The sequence below is a fragment of the Mastigoproctus giganteus genome, chromosome 14 (genome assembly GCF_048544385.1).
Source record: "Mastigoproctus giganteus isolate SK-2022 chromosome 14, ASM4854438v1, whole genome shotgun sequence".
NCBI lineage: Eukaryota > Metazoa > Arthropoda > Arachnida > Uropygi > Thelyphonidae > Mastigoproctus > Mastigoproctus giganteus.
This window is the reverse complement of record NC_143588.1, coordinates 23075380-23094786: the sequence shown is the minus strand read 5'-3', so window position 1 is coordinate 23094786 and position 19407 is coordinate 23075380. Positions and strand designations below refer to the sequence as shown.

Here is a 19407-nt window from a genome sequence, read left to right as displayed (position 1 = left end):
ATATTCCAGAGCAATATGGCCTTAGTTGCTAATGCTCCGAAAACCGAATCAAGAATCAAGAACTACTTCCGGAATTGACAGGAAATGTTCTGACTCCCACAGACAGAGTCAAATTCCTAGGAGTAATCCTTGACGCCAACCTCACCTATAAAAAACAAATCCAAGCTCAGTATTCCAAAGCCCTGAGAGCGTTCTGGGGAATGAAAATTGATCTGTGCAAAACGCACAATAAGCAAATAATCAAGAAATACCTCGCTACTTACTTCTGTAGTGTACTCTCCTAAGCCGTGGAAGTTTGGTCGGCGGCACCACCCACCAGCCTCAGGAAACTATGGGGCCTCGAATTCTGGGTGCTGAAGTGGGCCAACTTGTGGTCGCACCAGATCTACACAACATCTAAATCTACTCTCTGCTACAACCTGCAATACACGCCCATGGTCCACAGAGCCCATGTGCTAAAAATAAAGTCATTCCTTCATCTGGGCTCAGCTAAGCAGGATCACGTCAACATCTGGAACACGGTTGGTTGGCGTTTGCCAGGCAGACATCTCCGTAGTACCCCCTCCTTGTGCTCAAGGGGTCAGCGGTTACAGAATTTCAAGAGACACTTCCCTAATGTGATTCTGGACACTCTCAACTCGTTCGACATCGACCTGTGGACTATAGACAAGGCATATCGCGATGGCATCTTGTCCTATCTTGCTGTTTGTAAAGGACAGTTATGTATGTGCCGATCTTAGTTTAGCCGATGTCATTTCATGTTCTGCTCAACTTGTAGTCATTTTTCGCTGTAATTACTACTTCATTTTTACATTTTGATTATCATCTTTGCTTTGACCTATTAATTATTATTATTTTTTATTTATTTATTTTTTTTCTTTATAAAACAGAATTACTTGTATAAACAACAAATTGTAAGATTCCTCTGGTTTTCTGTGTAAGGAATCACTATTGTATAAAATTTATGTTAATAAAGAATCTTATTATTATTATTATTAGTTTTCAGAATTGTAATATTGCTCAAGTTATCTGCTTTGTCTGATTGTTGTCACTAGAGACCACTTGGTATCTGACGAGGGACCAGTAGTAGTAGGATATTAGGAGCATCGGCGACTAAGGCCATATTTTGCCGTGTATATTGTCTGTAAATAGTGTGTTCTGAGGTTGATTTTCTGTTTGCTGGACGAAAGTCCGAGTTTGCGGGAGAAAAAACCATGCTACCCTCGCCTGAGACCGACTAACTCAGCCACGCTGTGAAAAAGGCCCATAAAAATTCCCCCTGTCATCGACGGGGAGGGACCAGTGAATCCCGAAATAGGCTGTCATAGCAACATTCTCTTCTTTTAAACAAATGGGGAAGGTGAAGTTTGTATTACTGTGAGATTAAGACTATTGCAAGTTCTACTAGATAGTTTTATTCGGCCAGAAAAATGCAATAGTGGACAAGAAATCTCCCTCTATTTTTGGAAAATGTTGAAACAGCTTGGCTATTCTTAAGTTTTTGTACTTTTCCTAGTTTTAAGCTTCGTACTGTTTTTAAAACCCACAGAAACAACGTTTCATCTTGTATTAATGTGCAGTAACATGTGCTCAGGGCACATGTTACTGCATACGCATCAATTCTGTAGCATATCAACGAATTGCTCCTGTTTCTATAATATGGGGATTTCCAAACGGTATGATTCTATAAAATAAAAATTATACAATCACAGCGATTGAAAACTGTTTATTTTAATTTAAGATATTTCAATCCATTGAAGACACTTCGTTAAATGTTGTGGAGTTGTATTTATGCCATAAAAGTGATTAACAAATTATCGTGAAGGATCGGTTGATTGGAACACAATCTTCTTAGTTTAAGCCCCATAATGCAACTACTTGGAATAATGCTCATTTGTGTATGTACGCCAGGCTTAATATTTGCACTGATTGAGTGCTGTAAATGAAGTTCTATGTTTCTGTTTAAGTACTGTCGTTTAATAAGTTAACAGAATGAGCTATTATCGATGAATAACTATATTTAATAAACCCTAATATAACGATATACTAGTTCTAGTCTCACTAAAATAGCCCTCTACACCTAATGCTATCCTAGAGCCAAAATTTATAACAATAAAATTAAAAGTTTTAAAATTTTCGATAAGTAATATTCGATAAGTTCTGGTTCTGTCTTGTAGAAGTAAGATTCGTTCATATTACACTCTTGAGATGAAACATGAGTATAGATTAATTAAAATACAAGTTGGATTCAAGGCATGCTCGATAAAGTGCGAATTTTAAAGGAAACATGGGGATGGAAATTTAAGGGTTGCCTTTGGTTAGTGCTGATATGTTAAAGAGAAATTGGTAGACGTCAATCGCCATATGCAGCAAATTCCATTCAGATTTAAAATTTACAAGTTTCATTTTTTTAGTAGGATATAAGTAAGAACTCAGATCATTGTTTTAAAGTAGGGTATAAGTAAGAACTTACTTTTTTTTTTTCAAAGTAGGATATAATTAAGAACTTAGACCATTTTCTTTTTAAAGTAGAATATAAGTAAGAACTTAGAGCAGGCCACCTTAATATTTCGCTAAGACAAGACGCCAACTTGTGGTACGAATAAGAAAAGAAAACAAACTTTGATAAGATTTTGTAAGCCTGGAAGATCATATCTGCTAAATTCTCTTCTCCAACGTCTTATATCATGAGACATACGATCGATATGTAAGGTAATCATTTGCTCTCCAGTGATCAGTGCATGAGGTTAGTAAATTCGCCTTCTTGCTTATTTACAAAATTACTGTGAAAAATGTAGTTGTTTTTTTTTTTTTTTTTTTGAAAGATTCATAAATTTTCTGCTACCTAGTAAGGATCTGGGTCGTGCAGTGTACACTATACTGGTTATCGATAAATCATTACTCTTTGCTTCCTGTCTCTTGTGAATAGCTTCTCAAAAAAGTTGAATGTTTCTGAACTTCCGTGAAGATATCAGAGCGTACTGAAGAATTTAACAGATTTCCTGAATAGCTGTTTCATAAATAGCCAAATTTTATATAGAAGTCTTCAGTGTTAATATTTTATGACAAAGAGGATAACCTCTTGACTTCTCACTGACATTCTTTCAAGTCATATTGACTTTTATAAATTTCTGTGAAGCCATAATGTTTCTTGAGAGAATATATCATAAAAATTTCTCACCTATCTTAATGACATCTCTGATTTCAGTGCAGCCATAAAAAACAGATCAAAAAGTCTAATTCATAACATGAATTTCAGAAATTTACACATCGCTCTGATATAGTCCAGTCTAAAGTAGCCATTTCACTTAGTCGATGAATCAAAACTCCAACAAAGCTCGAGATGGTCATTTGAAGAAGTGCAATACCAAGGCAACTCCCTGTGAAGATGGTTGGTTCATAGAAAATGTTATGTTTCTTTTCTAGCACAGCCTTTTTGCCATGTGATGTGATGCTGGTAAAATTCCGGTTATATAGCGGTCAAAATAAATCCCTTTTAACGGAAACATTTTAAACAGCTAAAAATAATTTAAGCGTATGGACATTTTTGGGAACAGACACCAAACTTCATTAGGAGGTAAAGTTGTTAAATGGAATCCTAAGATTGTATAAAAAGCAACCTGCTCACAACAGGATTAAATAAAATTTGAATTTCATTAGATGTTCACATTTGACGGTTAAGTTTCAATAGTACCGAGCTAAAAAGGAAGCACTAATTCTAGCGAAGTTCCCCGTCTATTAAATGGATGAAGAAGTTGAAGTATTAGCAGAGGATAAGTAAATTTAAACATTCCTTAATGGTAACAGGGATGGTGATTATTCCTCCCATAATTCGTGGTTCAATTCTGCATCAAACATCCTTTAGATCAAAGGTTATTTATCGGACTCACGGCTCTTTGTAGAAAAGAAAAAGTTCTATAGTCCATCCTTGGCCTCATCAATCTAAAACTATTCCTTCTTCGTTCGCGTAGTTTCTTTCTTCTTTTTCAGTGTCTCACTGCACCGAAAAGAACATGACAATTCTTCTGTGATACGCGAATTCCTAACGTAACTGAAAATTCATTTCCTTTAAATTATTTTAAAGCAGTTCAAGAGTTGTGTCGTCTCCTGTTTTTCCCTGTAATCTGATTTAAGATATTCGGCTGCAGTAACGCGCTACCAGACTATCTTTAACATTCCATCTAAATGTAGATGAGAATGTCTCCCCTTCCAGGAATGCTAGCTTCACCAGCATGATGTACGGTTCTGATTGTCTGAAGATCAGTAATAGCAGAAAAAGACGCAATGACGTCCACCTACTGTATATAAAATAAGAAATTTCTAATCTTAAAACGTAACTATAAAACGCGAACCAGTTAAAAATTGGAATAGATATCCTCTGGATTTATTTAAACGAAATCAATAGAAGTTAAATTATTTTATTTATTTTTTTTATTCAATCTGAAGATGCACATTTAATCATAAGATTATCAGCGAATTTTAAACAAACCTAACATCGGCAGACAAGAAGTCCATAGATACTTGGACTACTTCTCTTGTTTAATTAATGTGTATATTTCCAGATGTGATGAATAGTTTGAAATCATCGACATATGAGATCGCATCTTAATTTTGATTTCAAGATTTATTTGAAATTATTCAAAGAACTGTTGATTTCTTTGAATAATTGAAATAATTAAGTGGAAATCTTGAAATAAACTGAACGATTTCTTTGTAGCCATCCCTACTTAGCCACCCAAATTAGACATTGATTCTGCAGTTTGACTTTGGAGGAAGCTGCATATTCATTCAAGGATTTGGCATTTCTGTATTCAATTTAAAAATAGAAGAATGCTTGTCTGCTTTTTTTTTTTTTTTCTGAGATCTGTTTTCCGAAACGGACGCTATATTCAATTGAGACATACATGACACTCTAGTCACCTTTCCACCATTTCAGCTATAGGCGCACTCAGTAACTTTATTTCTTCGAGCAACAGTTCAACGTGTGATAGAAACACCCAAGTTGTGAAAGGAAGCGCAAACTAGTACATCGTCCTTTCTGAACAGTTGAGGTACAATTTGCGATAGAGTTTTAGAAACGCCTAAACTCTTAAACGAATCCCGTCTAGTCTGCTACAAAGATATTTTTTTTTTCCCCACTGACAAGAAGTTCACAGTATGTCTTGCTGTTTGGCACTTGCTTGTTGTAAAGCAATGGTGCCTTGGGCGACGAACATCGTGTTCGAGAGGAATTTGTGTCTTTTTTTCTTCAATATCTTTTACGCAATTCGCCTGAAAGCTATATTGTGTTATGGCAGTATCTTCTTGTAGCACTTTCTGTAATTCGCATCAACTTTATCCCCCTAAAAAGATGGAAAATAATAAAAGAATCTGTGTCGAATATCGTGTAAGAAAGTGAACCTTTAAGAGTGTGCACAGCACATGTCTTTGCTTTTTTTTTTTTTTTTCTTTAAAATCGCAATATCTAAAATATTTGTTGCCCATACCAGTTATTTTTATGGCACAATATTTCCTCCGGAGACGTTGTAAATCTACCCATAAATTCAAAGAAATAATGCCAGATGTTATAGCATCGGAGATAGATATAAGAGTGCAAAAGAGAGCAGAAGTAGGTTGGCAGAAGGAGAATTTATATATGCAAATAATGCACGACCTGGTTTCATAAGCATTTAATTTTTTTATGGCATTTCGGCAATTGCGCTGAACTATAATTTACTTACCTGATAGCAGTAATCACTAAGGGCTTCCTGACGTGGGAGAAAATGTACATTAATATAAAATTCTTTCGGAATTAAAAAAAAAAAAAAGCCTTAGCATACTTCGTAATATAATATTCTAGCAATCCCCGACTGCTAGAATGTTATATTACAAAGTGTCCAAAACCGGTTTTATTCCATATCTTACAATAATAATAATAAATTGGCTTTCCAGTCACTTATATGATAAAATTATGTTATAGAAAGTATTTGGTCCTTGAGGCTGTCACAGACATTCTCTCGGATATGCCAGACAAGCTGTACTTGCTACCTGGGAGTCTAAAGCGCTAATGGAACTGATATTCGGGTGACACTCAAGTCAAGTGGACCCAATTTCGGCGAAGTCCGGATGGTCTACGTCAGCCAAATCCTCTGCTTGCACCTTCACGATGGTGGGACTGTTAGTAATCCTGGGTATAATCTCCATGCACAAGTACATGGTGGGTGACAACCCAGGTGTGAACCAACTTAAAAAGAGGTCGAGGTATGGCGCCCACACCACATGGAGGAATGCCACTCCTCTATGTTACCAGACAGTACTAGGTGGTAGATGACTCTCATCAACCGGTGCAATACCACCACTTTGCTTATTGGAGACTTGAAGTGGTGGAACCCATGTTTAGCCTCTACAGCTAAGTTCCGGTCAACCCTTCCCTATCTCTTCCATCATGCAGTATGATTGATGACTTTTGAGGTTATGATGAACATCGTGGTGAGATCCAATATTGTGCCGGAGGAAATATTGTGCCATATTTCGAGGGTACAGCTCTAAAACGGTGTTCGCAGGCCGGCCGCTAGTTAGTACACAGGACCGAACCTATTGGTAACTCTCTAGGAGCCTTCCGGATCAGCTAGTGATCTTGCTACTATCTGCCAGATAGTGACCGGAGGGAGTCCGAGTAGTGTGTATGCGGGGAGCATTGTCGAAACCACGTTATGTCAAAGATCTGGGTATATTCTTACCATGTGTACGCCATATCCAAAAATTTCATTACTTCATACCTAATTCATTTAACAAATATACGTGGTCTCAATTCTAATCTCAACGATGTCCATTTCCACTTGCAGTTTGCCAAACCCCATGTACTTTTTCTGACAGAATCTCAGTTATCGGTTGATTCAACTACTGCCCAAATTATTCGCTGTATTCCTTTCGCCTCAAAGGTGGTACTTGTGCATATGTCCGTTCTGATATTCCCTGTCAGAGACTTGGCGATTTGGAATCTTCTCTCTTTGGTCTTCTCTGACTTAAAATCTCTCTACCTCACTGTGTCAAATTCATCTGTTGTCTCTACCGTTCTCCCAACTCCACTAATCACTTGGAGCTCTTTGACTTCCTCTCTTTGCAAATTGACTTTCTTCAGCCCAACTTTCCTAACAGTGAGGTAATTTTCTTGGTGATTTTAATGTTCACAACTCCAGCTGGCTTCCGTTTTCTAGTCACACCGACCCAGCTGGTCGAGATGCTGAGGATTTTGCAATTATTATGACCTTGCACAGATTGTTCATTTACCTACAAGAATACTGGACAATCCTAATCAAACAGCCAACACGCTTGATCTTTTTCTCACAAACAACCCTTCTAAGTACACGGTCGAAGTGAGAGGTCCTTTAGGTACTTCAGATCACAACTTGGTGATTGTCTCTTCTCCAATGGAACCTTTATCTCATGGCTATTCCCAATCTCGTGTTGTTTGGCATTATAAGAATGCAAAATGGGATAACTTGCGAGATTTCTTTTCTTCTTTTCCTTGGTCGGATTACTGTTTCAAAACTTCTGATGTTAACGTTTGTTCAGATCGTGTCAGGGAAATTATTCTTGCTGGAATGGAATCCTTTATCCCCCACTCCACTTTAAAATCTCGTCCTTTATCTAACCTTGGTTTTCCAATAAATGTGCTAAAGCTGTTCAAGAGAAGAATGTTGCATATCGTAATTGGCTTGTTTCTAATTCTTCAGTTTCATTTTATGCCTACACCAAAGCTCGCAACAAGCGTAAAGCAGTTATTAATCAGTCCAAACTAGAGTTTGAACAGGCTAAGAGTAGAAAACTTGCTTCTTGCCCTAACGGCAGCTGAGCATTCTGGTCTCTTGCCAAAGCTATTGGCCGCAACTTTTGCCCATCTCTGCTCCCACCTCTGTCCAAACCAGATGGTTCAGTTGTCACTTCAGCCAAGGATAAAACTGACGTGCAAGCATCCCATTTTTTCTTCCAACTCATGTATTAATGATTTTGGTAAAACGCCTCCCACTATTCCCAAAACGCTCCATTCAATGCCTCCTGTGGTCTTCCTTCAAAAGGATGTCAGAAGGATTTTGACGAATCTTGATGCTAAGAAAGCTCCAGGTCCCGATGGTATTTCTTCTTAAACTACCTCCACTTGTTCTCAAACCCTGTGCTCCTGAACTTACTCCTGTTCTTTGCCGCCTTTTTTCACTTTCTTATTCCAAAGGTGTTTTTCCTTCTGCTTGGAAATTTGCTCATATACAGCCAGTTCCTAAAAAGGGTGACAAATCCCTCCCATCCAATTATCGTTCCATTGCAATTACTTCTACTCTTTCTAAAGTAATGGAGAAATCAATTAACCGCCAACTCTTAAACTACCTAGAAGCCTTCCGTCTGATCAACGATCGCCAGTATGGATTCCGTCAGTGTCGATCCACTGGTGATATTCTGGCTTATGTTACCCATTTGTGGACTAATTCAATGGAAAGGTTCGGTGAAACACAAGTAGTTGCTCTTGACATCTCAAAGGCTTTCGATCGTGTTTGGCATAAAGGTCTTCTAAACAAGCTTCCATCTTATGGTTTGCCAACTGTTTTTAGTAATTGCTTATCCAGTTTTCTCTCTGATCGCTCACTGAGGGTGATGGTAGATGGCTCTCTGTCTTCTAACTTCTCCACTAATGCCGGTGTCCCCCAAGGTTCAGTTCTTTCCCCCACTCTTTTCCTCTTGTATATTAATGACCTTCTTCCATTGACTGGAAATCCTATCCATAGTTTTGCCGATGATATCACATTGCATTCCACTTTCCATTTTGAGAAATCTTGTCCTGCTCAATCAACTTCAACTTCTCGAAAATCTGCTACCAATTCCTTAAATGCCGATCTTCAGGTAATTCTTCAGTGGGGCAAAGACAACTTAGTTGATTTCAACCCTTCTAAAACTCAGTCTTGTCGTATATCTCACAAAAATGATTCTTCTGCTCCTATGCTTATCTTTTGAAATTGGTGACACTCCAATTTCTAGGCAAAATGATATATCTCTTTTGGGGATTACCCCCGCTTCTAATCTCTCTTGGCACAAGCACATTACAAATATTTCTTCCTCTTCATCTAAAAAACTTGGTTTTCTCTTTCGCTTACTTTTCGTTACTTTTCTCCCAAACAGCTGCTCGCTCTGTATAAATCTCAAATCAGTCCTGCCATGGAATATTGTTCCCACATCTGGGGTGGTGCCCCAAAAACCTCCCTGAGGCTTCTTGATTCCATTCAGAAGAGTGCAGTTAGGTTAATTAATGATTCACCTCTAACAGAGTCTCTCCACCACTGTCTCAAAGACGTACTCTTTCTGCTGCATGCCTCTTCTACAGATACTTCCATGGCACTGTTCTTCTGAATTGGCTTCTATTATTCCCACTCTCTCTCTTTCAAAACAGCCCGAACACGTGCCGCCATTAGCCATTTACTGTCCAGCTTCAAACTCACAGAACCAACTGTTCATCTTCCTCGTTTATTCATTGAACTGCCGTTTTCTGGAACAACCTTCCTTCATACGTATTTCTTGAAAATTACAGTCTACAGAAGTTCAAATCCAATGTCAACAAATATCTTTCGTCTTCTCAACCTCCAACCCAAGCACGGTACTAAGTACTATAGGTTCTAATACCTCTCGTGGTTTGGGGTTTACATAAAAAAATAAACAAATAAAAAATATTATTTTTGTAAAAGAAAAATGTTAATTTTTTTGATTTAACTGCACATAGTTATCTCCTTTCATCATGGCAAATTTGTCCGAAATACTGTATTGCAGTAGGAGATATGCAAAGAAAATAAAAATGGCTGCCATTTTGTTTACAAATGCAGAGCAATACTGTTTTCTCCGAACTTCTTTCCTATGTAATCCACACTTTATCACTACATTTGGTGAGAGTCTACATCTAATTTATTTAGAAGTGACCACATGTCTTTAATAATACAGATGTAAAGGAATACCTTTCAATAAAAATTGAGCTTTTTCCACGACTATACAAAGTACAGTTCTGTTAATTACCAATAAACATCTCTGTCCTGTTATTAAACATGGTGTTCATTGTTTCTTGCTTTAACTGCAATTTGGGTCTATTCTTCTCATCTGAATCTTGCAGATATATGAATTACAAAAGTTAAATTATTAAATTAGATAGAAATGATTTCCATAAATTGTTTTCTTAAGTTTTTTTGCAATTAAACGAAAATTTAATTATACGCCTTTTTCTTTCTAATATTCTATGAATTTTAATTCAATATATGACGATGAAACATTGACAGTTCATCACTCTCAGCAAAGCAAGCTTTCACCTGCATTTTCCTTTCAGTTCCTGTGGCCATCTTGCATTCCCCAGTTTAAGCAATAGCTGACATTAACAGTCATTTTGTGAATAAAAAAGGAAGTGCTCTTTATATCCCCCCCTTAACACTTTTTGTTTATTGTATCCAGTTACGTTACCAGCCAGCTATTAGATTTTTCTATATTTGCATTTGGAAGGAAACCTTAGGCGTTTATTTCGAAATCCATCTGCATCAATTCCCTCTAGTTTTCTTATTTCATTCTAATTCTATCCGTTAGTCCTTCCCTTCAGGTTTTGTGCGATATTATTTATTAAACACAGCTTACAACGACCGCTCCGGACGCAGCCACGTTAAATCGATATTTAATGCGTTCCTAAGTATCCAAAACAATCCTCCAAGATTATGATTCTTGTTGAGAAATATGAGAAGGAACCCCGCTGATAGCGAAAGCCAAGTTATTAAAGTTTCCTTACACCTTGTAAGATCACGTAAAGTTTTATTTGCTGAAGTGGCTGAGACGTCATTTCGAGTAAGATTACGGGCGTGCAGCTAAGCTCGTGCGTCGCATCCGCTACCGGGGCGTTACTTGCAGCTCCGCTGAAAGTGGCAAAGTGTAGCTATCTGTTTGTTGAGGGATTTTGTTCTGTTGAAAGGGAGGCTTCGCTGCCGGTAATGGTCCTCTAATAGCGTCTCTGATTGATTGTCAAAAATCAGTTACAGAGAGAACAATGGATTGGATTGGGTTTCACTAAGAATTCCAACTAAGAAATCCATGTGAAGATCACATTCTTAAGTCCGGGGGGGGGGGGGGTGGACGAAAAAATCCTAAAAAACTGCTTATTAAAAAACGTTGTCGGGGGTGTTTTGGTAATTTCAATTCATAAATACTCAGTTGACCTTTAACGAAAAATTCACATAAAAAAAAATACACATAGTTCGGTTCTGCACTTATGCAAATAAGTAGCTTCCACTGTTTCTAACATATACAAAATACATGCGAATTATTTAGCGTATCATGGTTTTCATTAAAGAAAATTATTAGTATTTGTTTGAAAAATTTAAAGTATTATTAAAGAAGTTTATTCATGTATAACTAATATTTAAAACATTAATAATAGAAGATCTGTATGAGCAAACGATTTTCATTATTTAATATTGGTTAAAAATAATCCAATAAGAAACTAGCCTTTTAAGACGGATTATACTCTACAAAAAAGATAAGTTGAGAACTGTTTTGCATTGTTCTGATTCCACATTATTTTCTGAAATTTTGAAATGAGATTGAGGCAAATATAATTTAAGGGTTGAAATATGCGGGTAAAAAACTGTTTTTGGTACTAAAGCTCTCGTGTATAAATGCCAGTCATGTTCGTGTATTTTTGATTCTCATCTGAGAAGATCGAAAGAAGAATGAAAGTTAACCTAATAAAAGTAGGAAGTGCGGACGATGAAAGCTGGAAATTTGATGAAAAAATAACAGGCCACGCAGCTAAACATTTAATAACGAATAAAAATGACAGATGGATAGCGAAAAACGTATGAAGAAAGAAAAGAAAAATAAAGTTAAAGATTAAATATACTGGAAAATTCAGAAGTATAAAAGAAATGTTGGAAGATTTTTAAAATGGGGAAAGAACGAGTTATAATAAGAAAGAGTACCGCTTCTAACTCCTTGGGCACTTCCACGTTAAATCGCTGACAGTTGAGTGACAAACGGAAATTTGTGTGTGCAAGGGTCGTGTATGGTGCTGTCCTTCGAATCGATAATGTGTTTAGCATGAAATGACGAAGAAAGACCATTTTGTCCTTTTCCATCCTCGTGTTTCCATACTCAGTCCCACTGCTAAATTGTGCAGATGTTTAATTAGATATTGGAGTAGCTTTTCGTGTTCCCCGTTAAAACAAGACAAGCAAGTGAGAGATACTAGTAAACATAGTCACATAACAATCAGCAAGAGTTAGCAAGTCGAATCACAAGGCGAGGACCCCTTTCAAAATGTGGAAGCAAGTAGTGTTAGTTTCGTAAAGGAGAAAGAGGAAAAGATTATCTGAGGTTATCCCATTGACATTTGGAGCAAAAAAAGTAAACTAAGAGTACTCAAATGTATAGATATTGCCGTAATGCAATACTGACATTTAATATAAATAACAAGAGATAAGTTGAACATCATTTATAATTGAATTTGTTGAGATAACGAGTAGTTACATTAAGAGTAACGTAATCAACAGAATTTTTAATGAAAACTCCTTGAGCCGACCGGGCTAGCCGGGTGGGTAAAGTGCCTGCCTGGCAACCCAAAGGTCGCGGGTTGGATTCCCGCCTCGGGCTTGGATCAATGTACTGCAAAAACCTTGGGAGGTGCATTATGGCCACAGAAATCTATGCGCCAACAACTACCAAAAAAAAAAAAAAAAAAAAAAAAAAGAAAACTCCAAGCACAAGAGGTATTGGAACCTATAGTACTTAGTACCGTGCATGGGTTGAAGGTTGAGAAGATACTTGTTGACATTAGACTTGAACTTCTGAAGATTGTAATTTCCAGGGAATACGTATGAAGGAAGGTTGTTCCAGAAAACGGAAGTTGAAGGAATAAACGAGAAAAAAGAAAAGTTGGTTCTGTGAGCCTGAAGTTCGATAGTAAAAGGAGGTTGACTAGTCCTTGTGATGTGCTTATGCCAAGAGGGATTAGTAGTGAAGGTAACCCCAATAGAGATCTTGCCTAGAAATCAGCAGAATCCTTTTTGCGAGATATAAGGCAGGACTGAGTTTTAGAAGGATTGAAATCAAAATCTGGAAAGTAGAATGTAATGCGCTATCATCAGCAAAACTATGGATAAGATTTCCGGTCAATGGAAGGTCCTTAATACACAAGAGGAAAAGAATGGGAGAAAGAACTGAACCTTGGGGCACACCTGCATTACTTGAGAAGTTATAAGGCAAAGAGTAATATACCATAGTGAGTGGTCAGAGAGAAAACTAGGTATCTAGTTACAAAAACCAGTTGGAAAACCACGATAGAGCTTATTTAGAAGACCTTTATGCCGAGACTGACAGAATCCACACTGGATCATTGATCAGATGGAAAGTTTAGGTTGGAAGATAGTTTAACATTTGAAGGTCAAGAGAGTTCTCCATTATGTATAAAGAGTAGAGTAAGTGCAATGGGACGATAATTGGATGGGAGGGATTTTTCACCTTTTTCCTTTTTAGGAAATGGCTTGATATGCGCAAATTTCCAAGCAGAAGAGAAAACGCCTGTGGAATAATAAAGTGAAAAAGGCGACACAGAACAGGAGTAAGTCCAGGATCACAGGGTCAGCTCATTTATCAGGACCTGGCGCTTTGTTGGCATCAAGACTGTTCAAAATTCTTCTAACATTCTTTTTGACGGAAGACTACAGGAAGCATTAAATGGAGTGCACTGGGAACGGCTGGAGGCGGTTTACCAAGATCATCAATACAAGTATTAGAAGAAAAGTAGGATCATGTCTACAGATTAGCTTTATTTTTGGCTGAAGTGACAATAGAACCATCTGGTTTTGACAGAGGTGGGAACAGAGAAGGTCGAAAGTTACGGCCAATAGATTTGGCAAAAGACCAGAATGCTCGACTAACATACGGACAAGCAAGTTTTCTACTCTTAGCCTGTTCGAAATCTAGTTTGGAGTGATTAATAACTGCTTTTACAATTGTTGAACGCTTTGGAGTAAGCAGAAAATGAACCTGGAGATTTGGATACAAGCCAATTTCAATATGCAACATTCTTATCTCGAATAGCCTTAGCTCATTTATTGGAAAACCAAAGTTTAAATAAAGGACGAGATTTTAACGTAGAGTGTGGAATACAGAATTTTTAGCAGGTCAGCTTTAAGTATTTCACTTATACGATCTGTGCCAACGTTGATATCAGAAGACTTGAAACAGTAATCCGACCAAGGAAAAGAAGAAAAAAAAATCTCATAGATTATCCCATTTTCAATTCTTGTAATGCCAAGCAACACGAGGTTGAGAATGGCTATGAGAGAAAGGCTCCATTGGAGAAGAGACCATCACCAAATTGTGATCTGAGGTGACTAGAAGACCACTGACCTCGACAGTGTCTGGGAGGTTTAGATTCTTCGAAAGTGTTTGGGAGGTTTAGATTCTTTCGCAGATAAGGTTGTCCTCTTAGGTTGTCCTCTTAGGTTGACAATTCATGATGTATTCAATAGTAAGAAAAGGTGGGGAGGGTACGTTGTATCAAGCAGCGAAATTTTTGGATATGGCATACATATGGCAAGAGTACACCCAGCTCCTTGACATAACGTGGCCTTGACAACTCCCCCTGAATACACACACTTGTCGGACTGAGATTATACACTAACCGATCCGGAAATCTCCTAGAGAGTTACCAATAGGTTCTGTCCAGTGTACTAACTAGCTGCTGGCCTGCGAACACCGTTTTAGAGCTGTACCCTCGAAGTGTAAGGAAGTTTGGATCTCGCCATGATGTCCATCATAACCTGAAAAGACATCAATCACACTGCATGATGGAAGAGAAGAGTGGAGGATGAGAGAAGATGAAGAGAAGATGGAGAAGAGCGGGAGATAAGGGAAGATGAAAAATATGGCTTCTAAGTAAGGAAGGAATTGTAGCTTAATACTTTTGATGTAAATGCAAATCGGACTTACATTTTTCATACATTTTTCAAGCCATCACATTGAGTTGTCTCGTTGTTGTGCTAAAAATAAACATGAGTCTGCAATTAAGGCGCATTTATTTAAAATCAGTAAGTCGGTTTGTATCGCAGCTTGCGTGATATGGACTGGAAATATTTTCCGTCGAATAAAACGATTTCAAGAGACTTCACTCTTAGTTAAATATTTTATTGTAGTAAACTATGCTTTCAACTAACTGACGGCTTGAAATATGTTTCAGCAAGTGAATGTACAGATGTTAAACTAAATGGAGGAAAGAAATTTGAATGCTTTATCGACAATGAGTTTTTCACCATTTCACGGGTACAGTAAAAATATAATTCTAATATCTGAGAAGGTGAAGTCTCTGTCTGAAATGCGATTTTTCTTTCATGACTCGAATAGTGTTATCTTAAATAGCTTACGAAGTTCCAAAATCATATCTTTAAGGTTTGATGCACACAAAATGTGCTTTGAAAATGATGGATTCCTTAAGCGCATCCATCATTTTTCTCGTTCTTCTGATATATCAGCGATGTACTTTCGTGGAAGTTAAAATAACTTTTGTTACTTCTTCTGCGGAAACATGTAATAGATTACTAGTAAAGTGCGGTAGGGTTTGCTTTAATGTGCAGGTTTTAAATAAAGCTTCGAAATCACGTGTACTTACACTTTGAGAAATAGCGCCTGCAGCAGCTGTTAGCTACCATAGCAACTATCTCTAGGGAAAATATGCTTTTTGTAATTTTCAAGAATTCGTCTTCTCTTGGTTTTACAATCGCTAGAGAGCGACATCTTTATTTTCTGGTCATCCAATGAGAATCTCGTGTTCACCGGACAGTAAAAAAATATTGAATCTCATTCTTATAAATATAATTTTTCATACAATATTTTTTATAAAAATAATGTAAAAGTAATATAAATAAATTTTCTTTAGTTATTGGCCTTTATCTTAAATTTGATGGTTAAAATATAAAAGTTTCTTTGAACACCATTTCTTATTTTTCTAAGGTAACAGCAAATAACAGCAATTATATTGTAACTGCAGATTTCATACAAAGATGGATTTTTCCTCTTTGATCTTCTTCTGATAGTGTGGATTTCATACAAAGATGGATTCTTTCTTTTGGTAAGATTAATTTTCACTTCTGATCTTGTAATTTGCGCAGATGATTTTCAATGTTCTTCCTCGGGAAGGTCTTCTGTTCTATTCTGCAACGGTTTTGATGTTTATCCATACAAAAAATTGGACAAAATTTCTCTCTTTTTTTACTTCTCAGTTCCCACTCTCCTGTAATGAACATTATTTATTGATCTTTCTCTACGCGTTTGATTTCCTCCATCCTTCCTTTAAGTTTTTCTGTTCTCTCTCTCGATTTCTTTGTGTCTGTTTTCCTAGTACAGGAGAGTTACATGATCAAGTTAAAGGATCTGTGTATCTTGCGCTGCTGCTGCACTTCAGGTCCATTAAGGAGAAATACGGAGCCCAAGAAACGCCATAAATGGCACTCACCTGCAGATAATTCTTAAGCGAAGTTCCGAAAATGTCCCTGCATTTCTCTCTCTAGGCGATGCACACCCTTGACAAGTATGTTGTCCTCTTGTTCCTCCCTAGCTCTCTACAAGGACACTTGTTTCTCTGTTGAGCTGGAAAAGTCGATCACAACTCCTAGTTATCCACTTCTGGGCAGTCTCCCTGCACAGCACGTAGAATCCCGTATTGATTGTTTCCAGGGGTAGGCACACGGCAGCCACATAAAACACCCTTTGTCTCGGGGATTATACAGAGACGAAAACTGTTTTACTGAACCTAAATGAGTAACTGATTTGAATATTTCAGTTTTATTTTTATCGTGATAAATAGTTATGAGCGTGCTAAGCCTTTATCAACGGGCACGTGCCTGGCACGAGATAAGACTTCAATGGGGTTAGGAGTCGTTATGTACAACGACAAAACCAGACACTTTTGCTTTAAGTCAGGAACACTGTTATTTTTAGGCGCTTGTTCGCATATGCATAAAGGGGCTATTATCTTCGCCATGTCTATCCGTCCGTCTGTACGCATGTAACAACTTGGTTCCGAATTTTTGGGTATTACTAAATAAAGAAAAGTCAGATCGACACCAAACTTTCAGCGTATATTTTGTTAGTCCCTATGAAGATTTCAGGATCAATTCCGATTCGATAGCCCCTTAGTTCCTCCCCCCCAATGAAGAAATATGTCTCGGATGTTCGAGATTTAGTAGAGAGAAAAAAAAAGTCGGACTGGGGAGTTATTAGGTTCAATTCTAATTTAATAGCCCCCTCAGTCCCCCAACAGAAAGAGTGAAATAAATTTGGAGCTGCAGCTTTCATCTGTAGGGGTGGGGTGGATTATATATGTTTATCACTTGTTTCTATTCTTCTTTATTTACTATATTATTTATTATTAAGCTCCCTTATCTTAAAAATCCCTTTTCTCATTTATTATTATTTATATTTTTACTACACCCCACTTTGCATCTGACTTGTTATCTCACAGAAGAATTCCGGTTCTGAGGGAGTTTATATATTAGTGCACTCCTCCTTTGGATTTTGCTGTGAGTTCAGAAATGACCAAACACTATTTGCATTAAGTTCAATACAATTAGTTTATTATACATATTTACAAATAAAAAAAAAACTAGCAAATCATTATACATTATTCACTTGATATTAGTACATGGCATGGATTACTTTCCTGGTCATTAGGCTCTCCTATACATCATCTTCTTCTTGCCGTTTTGCCAGTATCACTCTCTTGCGTTTATACATATATTTTTTTTCAATTACAGTTCATTAAAACAATCACATTTATTTATACAGTTATTACACATATCTTTCCTTTAATCCTTTGCTAATACAATTCTCTTCTTCTTAGGCTAACTGTCCAACTGATAAGTTTCTCCACACCAGTCACACCTTAACATTAATAAAACTACCATTTAAATTGTAATAGTTCTGTTCACCTTTGGATTTTCAAGGAAAATAAATTAGTAAATAAATCTCGGCTATCTGCGGCTAGCCGCGCCACTCCTCTACTTCTGGGACGTTATTCATGTTAACATACAACTCTACCTGCTCTATAGGTTAACTCATCCAAAATTATTACTTTCCCTCCATTAATTAATCAGTAAATAAACCATAACTATAAACGATCCTTCGTTAAACTAATTCTGAAATATTTCTTTACTCAACTATAGAACATGCACTGAGTTTACTGAATGTGCTCTTACAATCTCAGTTAATAATTTCCTAATCTTCCCTACAGTCCTTTGCAAATATATAGAGGTACATAAGCTTTTTGAACACTTACTTCTGGGGATTTGAATCCTCCCGCTAATACAATGTTTGGCCTGTGACTTTCCGCTCTGCATCGGGGTCCACCATCAGTCTGAAGTCGCTCTTCTTCAGCTCGGAACTGCTAACGTCTGCCAGGGATACTATTCGCTTCGCCCATCATTCCTGGTGTCATATCTTTCTTCGCTGTGCCAGATCATTCAGTAGGAGTCGCTTCCCTTTACTTTATTTTTCTCTGTAGGCTGCAGGACGGTCCGGTGTTCTTCCGTAAGCATTATCTCGCGCCGTCCTCCTTCTAAATATATCTCTCGGTGGACGCTTTCGGACTTCTTTGTTCCATCTCGAGAAAGTTCCCTTTTCTGTAACCTATCTATCACTTAAACTATCAGAACTTAGTCAACTCTCCATAACTGGTTCTACTGGTGGATCACTTCCGGGGACTGTTTCCCGAGCCTACCTCTCCGAAAAAAAACTTTCATCGCCCCCTTTCTCGCGCGCTCTTCCCTTTTTATTTCCCAAAATTTCATACCGCCCCTCCTTTTCTCAACCAATCATTTCTATCTCTCCATCATCATCTCCATTCTCATTTGCCTATTGTACGTGACGTGCAATAGGCAAAAGGTCGAGCTCCTTCCGGTGTATAGAGGACTTCCGGTTTCCAGAAATTTCTCGAACTTTCTTTGTACATCGGGAAACTCAGAATCTTTCCAGAACACACCTGCGTCCATTTACTTGATTCGTCTCGCCTTATTATAAAATGACCACCTCCGCTCTGTTTACGGTAAACAAGAACCGCTCCCCACTGGTACCCCTATTGTAGTCTCTCGAACAATCCGTCCCTAGCCATTCTATCAACTGACCCCCCACTGTTCCATCTCGCTATCTTCGCTTGCTCTTTCAGATAGTGGGCGCTGATCCTATGTCTCTTTCTAATGTTTATTTTCATGGTATATTTGCTCTTACATTAAATGTAGACTCCACTTAATTTAATTCTATTAGCGTGAGACCCACTATCTTAAACGATATTTGTGATTTGTAATGGGTATTACTGTACCAGAAGCTTCCCTTAGAATTAATCTTCAAGTCTGGGGGACAGCAACCCCG

General features: G+C 37.5%; 1 protein-coding gene across 3 annotated transcripts in view; it reads left to right on the top strand.

Moving 5' to 3' along the window:
* Positions 1-19407, top strand: part of GABA-B-R2 (gamma-aminobutyric acid type B receptor subunit 2) — a 312110-nt gene that overhangs the window by 200058 nt on the left and 92645 nt on the right. The gene's annotated exons all lie outside the window — the stretch shown is intronic.